At 38.8% G+C, this 6,000-nt stretch overlaps 1 protein-coding gene across 3 annotated transcripts in view; it reads left to right on the top strand.

Moving 5' to 3' along the window:
* Positions 1-6,000, top strand: part of Ppp2r2a (protein phosphatase 2 regulatory subunit Balpha) — a 59,361-nt gene that overhangs the window by 36,442 nt on the left and 16,919 nt on the right. The window lies entirely within an intron of this gene.

Here is a 6,000-nt window from a genome sequence, read left to right on the forward strand (position 1 = left end):
ACTCATTCTTGATTAAAATTACATTTTTAAATTAGCTTGCAAGGTAGTCCTGGAACTTTTCAGACATCTTTGGTGTTAGCAATTGAGGGGGGTTGTTGCTTTCTTTCTCAGTACGCTTGTCCTTGCTTTATATGTGTTAATTTAGTATCCTGCCACTTTGTGCAAAGTGTTTATCAGATCTGAGAATTCTAGGGGAGATTTTTGAGTCTCTTAGATATAGAATCTTCGGCAAATGGAGATACTTTGACCTTTTCTGTCCTTTTATATTCCTTTTATTTGGTCCTCTTGTCTTTTTTCTTTTTTGTTTTAACACCTTTTTTCTACTTTTCTTTGGAGTTTCATTCATTTATTTATTTATGAGTGTTCTGTCTGCAGGTATACCTGCACGGCACCAGATCCCATTACATGTGGTTGCTGGGAATTGAACTCAGGACTTCTGGAAGAACAGCCAGTGCTCTTAACCACTGAGCCATCTCACCAGCCCCTGTTTATGAGTGGTTTGTCTATGCACCATATATATATATGTGATGCCTGTGGAGCTTAGAAGAGGGCATTAGATCTTCTGGATCTGGAGTTACAGAGCTGGGCACTGGATGTGGATCCTTTAGAAGAGCAGCCAGTGCTTTTAACCACTGAGCCCCAGGTTCTCCTGTCATATTGCCCTCACAAGAATTCCATCTCTGTATTGAATAGGAGTGTCTTATTCCTGATTTTATTTGAGGCTTTCCCCCATTTAATGTTGGTTATAGGTGTGTATTATATAGCCTGTATTATATTGAGATAGACTCTTTCTGTTCCAGTTATCGTCAGGACTTTTAGAATGAAGGGGTGTTGTCAAACGCCCTTTCTGTATCTCTTTTGATGGCCTTAGGATTTCTGTCCTTTAATCCAGTTAATAACATTTACTAATTTATATCATCAGGGTAGTTGGTCTGAGTTACAGTTTTGGTGTCAAGGCGATACTAATATAATAAAAAGATTTAGGTACCGTGCCTTCCTTTTCTATTTTATGGAATAGATAGAGAAGCAGAATTCTCCAATGAATCCATCTGGCCCTGGGCATATTTTGGTTGGGAGACTTTTTTTTTTTTTTTTTTTAGCACCTTGACACAAAATGGGTATCACTGTGTAATCTGGCTATCTCTGCCTACCGAAAGGTATGTGCCAACAATCTTGACAGATATTTTTCGTTCATTTATATATGTTTCTGGGTGTGAGATCAAGGGACAACTTGAGAGTTCTCTCCTAGTCTCTCGTTGGGATTTTCAATTACTACTTCAGTCTCGCTGCTCCTCGTAGATGTGTTTAAACTTGTTTATCTCATCTATTTGGTAGATAGTCATCTAATAATTGTTCCATTTCTTTGAGACTTTTCTAAGTTATTGACTGTATGTTTTACTATAAGGTAAGACTTAAAAGGTTTCTGAATTTCATTGGTATCACTGTAATGGACTCCTTTTTCATTTCTAACTTTATTAATTTGGGTCTTTTGCTTAGTTTGGCTAGGGGTATGTTTGTTTATCTTTTAAAGAACTAGCTCTTTAGTTGATTGGTTGTTTTCATTTTCCTGATTTATGCTCTGATCATCACCATTTCTTTCCACCTGCTGACTTGTTCTTTTTCCAGCATTATTGAGCCATTTCTCCACTTGTTAATGCAGGTGCCTAGATCTCTAAACTTAACCTCCTGAGACCGTCTTCGTCATATCACATAAGTTTGGATGTGTTAATGTTTTCATTTTTTTGCCATGGGTATTGTGGTGTGGGGGTGTGGGTTCATGCGGGTCCATGAAATGAAGATTCGGGCTCTTGAGAATTAACTTAGCTTCTGCAGCTATAGGGGGCTTAGTCTCGATGAACGGAAGCACTTTCCCTAGCCCTTTGGATTTTTATTTTTCCTTGTGTTTACACTTTAACTAGTAGATTTCCATATCTCAAAACATACTGAATGAAGCTTACAAAAATACAATGCCAAATGCAAATACCTGATTCATGAGGTAACACGGTTTTCCTGGTTCCCTTTAAACCAAGTTTTGCATTGGCTTTGTATCCAGACAAGATTCACAGAGGGCAACGAAAGGTATCTGTAACACAAATGATGGATTAAGGCTAACTCCTGATATGGCCTAGTGGGGTTTCATGGCTAGTGGAGGTTGTTTGCCATCTCTCTGGCGCAAGGCTTGCAGGACATTATGCCACAATTTTTATTTGACCCCAGAAATGCTTTTCTTGATTTTTGTGTGCTACTTAATTTTCATGAGGTTGTTTATGCTCATGAGTTTCTTTTTTTTAAATTTTTTTTTATGATTTATTTATCTTTATGTGCATTGGTGTGAAGGTGTCAGATCCCCTGGAACTGGATTTTTCAGACAGTTGTGAGCTGCCATGTGGGTGCTGGGAATCGAACCCCGGTCCTCTGGAAGAGCAGTCAACGCTCTTAATCACTGAGCCATTTTGCCAGCCCCTCATGAGTTTCTTTTGCTGTTCACTTTGTACCTTACTCCATTGTGATCAAATAGAGAGCAATGAGTTGTTTTTGTTGTCCTGTGTTTGTTAAGACTTGCTTCCTGTCTGAAACAGAGAGGTGATCAGCTCCTAAGAAACTATATCCTACAGTGTTTGTATGGACTGAATGTTCTATAGGTGTCTATTGAGTTCATTTGATCTGTGCTGTTTTTCTGTTTTCATTTGGGGAAAGTGGGGCATTGAAGTAATGACTGTTGTGATGGGGTTATTCTGTGACTTCACGTCAGTAGTTGTAGGAAGTTGGGTGTGCAATTGTGTTTGGGCATATGATTTTAGAATCACACTGTCCACTTGATGGATTGTCTCCCAGTCAGTGTGAAGTGGCCTTTTATCTTTTCTCAGTAGCTGTAATTTGAAGCCTGGCTTTTTGTTTGTTTTTCGAGACATGGTTTCTCTGTAACTTTGGAGCCTCTCCTGGAACTAGCTCTTGTAGACCAGGCTGGCCTTGAACTCAGATATCTGCCTTCCCCTGCCTCCCAAGTACTGGGATTAAAGTCATATGCCACCACCACCTAGCTTGAAGCCAGTTTTTATCAGCTTTAGTAACACCTGATTGTACTTGCTTAGAATACCTTTTACCATTGTTTCACCTTAAGGTGATTTTTTTTGTGGTGTTTCATTTCTTGGGGTCAACAAATAGATGACACCTGATTTTGTTTTTTGATTCAGTCATAATCTATGGCTTTTGATGGGAGAATTGAGATCATTAATATTCAGAATCGTTATGAAAATGCATGTATTTTGGTGTGTGTGGTGCTTTTTTCATCTTGTTTTAACTGTTACTCTAGTGTTGCTTATTCTTCCTATGGCCTTGTAGATGGATTTGCTTTTTCTCTCCCTTTAGATATCTTCTGTAAAGCTGACCTTGTGGTCATACATTGTTTTACCTTGCCTTCCTCCCTCTCTCCCTTGTTTCTCCCTCCTTCCTTTCCTCCTTCCCTTTTTTCCTTCTGTCTGTGTGTATGCTTACACACCAGAAGAGGGTCCCAGATCTCAACGGATGGTTGTGAGCCACCATGTGGTTACTGGAACTAGAACCCAGGACCTCTAGAAGTGCTCATAACCCCATCTCTCCAGCTCAGCTTAGTTTATTTTAATTGTGGGAAAATTTTTTTTATTTTTCCTTCTGTTATGACAGATTGTTTTGCTGGATATAGTAGTCTGAGTTGGCATTTGTTACTTTCAGAACTGAGACCTGGCTTTGCAATTATCAGTTGCTGTTCTGCTGTTACTCTGGGCCTGCCTCCATAAGTGACTTTATGTTTTTGTTCTTGCTACTGAGATTCTTTATTTTCTTTATTTGCTATTTGAATTATGGTTTGATGAGGGATTTTCTTTTCTGGTTGTCTGTCTGTTGTGAATGTCTCCTGTATCATCTCTTCCTAACTGAAATTTTTTTCTCATCTTTTGAGAATATTTTCTGTGCCTTTAGAACAAGATTCTTCTCTTTAAGTATGGCTGTATTCAGTATATAGCCACTGGTTATGTGGCCATTTTCAGTTAAGTTTATTAAAGAATAGATAAATTCCCTGTCGTCATGGCGATGAAATAAAGTGAAAATAACATATGATAACTAGGGCTGTGGTAATGAGGCTGCTAATATTCCCAAGGCCTCTTCCTGAGATTCTCAGCACTATGTTCTTCTGCTCCAATGGGGATGTGGTCTTAGAAATGCTCGAGTATGTAAGATGTAGAAGTGGATGGGCTTGGATTTTTCAGTGGTATAGTTGTTCATGTAAATAAACAATAAATCCATTTTAAAAAGCTAGAAAATGAATGAATGAATGAATGAATGAATGAATGAACTAGCAAGACATTAATCCCATCCAAGAGTTGACGTGCGAACCTGTAATCCACCACATGGAAGGCTGGTGTGGGAGAATTACAGGTTTGAGGCTCTCCTGGTTTTTATTAGCAAAACTGGAGTGAATGAAGAAGTGAGTGAATGAACTTCCCTTTGATTTTAGTAGCTGTATTGTAGATGCTCAGTGTGAGGCCAGTGGTTAACGTGTGGCAAGTAGAAAACAGAGTTGTTCTAGAATTATGGTATACTTGCTTATTTTTGTATCTGCAATATGTCTTATGACTCGTGATAGGGACTGAGTTGCCAGTAGACCTGGTGCTACACAGCAAGTCTGCTATGGTCAGAGTCCAAGCCTGCCTCCTGGCATATGTTCTTGTCCTTGTTCAGTGTGCCGCCTCCTTCCTTACTCCACTCTGAGTCTTGTTAGGACAGGGTCTTCTCTGTGGACCTTGTGTGATTCTTAAACAATCTGTAGAATAGTATTTTGGTTCTGTTTCTGATAATTTTGATTTCATAGGTTTGCGTTTTTTAATGCAGTTTGTAATTTCTCCTTATTCTGTACATTGTGTACTTGAAGTGTATACTTCCAACACTCCGGATTCTGCTAACTATCCCCTTTAAGCTTTAGATAGTCGTAGTACTATATACCACTGTTTCTTTTTTAAATATGATATAAAAACTAAAACAATATTCACTACTGTAATTATAGTCTCGTTTATTATTTCATATGATGCTGGTTGCATAAATTTAGGTGGAAGTTTGACAGCATTCTTTTTAACGTGATATTTGAGTATACAAAATAAATGATTCACCTTATGGAATTTGGCATATGAGTATGACAGTGGAGCAAACACTAAAATTGACTTTTACAGCCAGGCGGTGGTGGCGCATGCCTTTAATCCCAGCACTCGGGAGGCAGAGGCAGGTGGATCTCTGTGAGTTCAAGGCCAGCCTGCTCTACAAGAGCTAGTTCCAAGGGGGGAACCAAAAAGCTACAGAGAAACCCTGTCTCGAAAAATCTAAATAAATAAATCAATAAATAAAAATTGACTTTTACATCAACATACTTCCAGAGCTGGGTATGTTAGTGGTATGCTCTGCATTCTTAACATTGGTCAGCCCACTCACTAATAATTGATGTGTGCAAGAATAATTGACTAAGTAGTCCTGGTTTTCATTAAAATGATTGTCTGTTTGTAAAATTATACATTTCCAATAGTTCTTTTTTGAATAAGATTTTTAAAAAAACAAAGGTTTTTATGAAAGTGTTTCTAATTGTGTGGTTGTAATTTTCACTTTTGCTGGACTGTTGGCGTTAACTGAAGCCCTTCTCAAGTAGTGTTCATATTAATCTCTTCAGTTGATACGCCAGCAGACTGACACTAAGTGAACTATAAGTGTCAGGGTGTAGGGTTCCTGTGATGAGATCAGGAGAGTAGGCTGTGTAGCAGAGGTTCAGGCAGCTATTGCCAGGGTGCTGATACAAACAGACAGGATTGATAGCAGATTTGTCCCTAACAGTGTTCTTAGGTTAGGCATTATGTAAGGGTCACATTGTGGATTTATGAGAGCATCTTTTTTAAAGGGCTTTTCAGCACTGAAATACAGAAAGGAGGCTTCAGAAAAGACAAGACCAGCCGAGTGGTGGTGGCGCACGCCTTTAATCCCAGC

The sequence above is a fragment of the Microtus ochrogaster genome, chromosome 17 (genome assembly GCF_000317375.1).
Source record: "Microtus ochrogaster isolate Prairie Vole_2 chromosome 17, MicOch1.0, whole genome shotgun sequence".
Lineage (NCBI taxonomy): Eukaryota > Metazoa > Chordata > Mammalia > Rodentia > Cricetidae > Microtus > Microtus ochrogaster.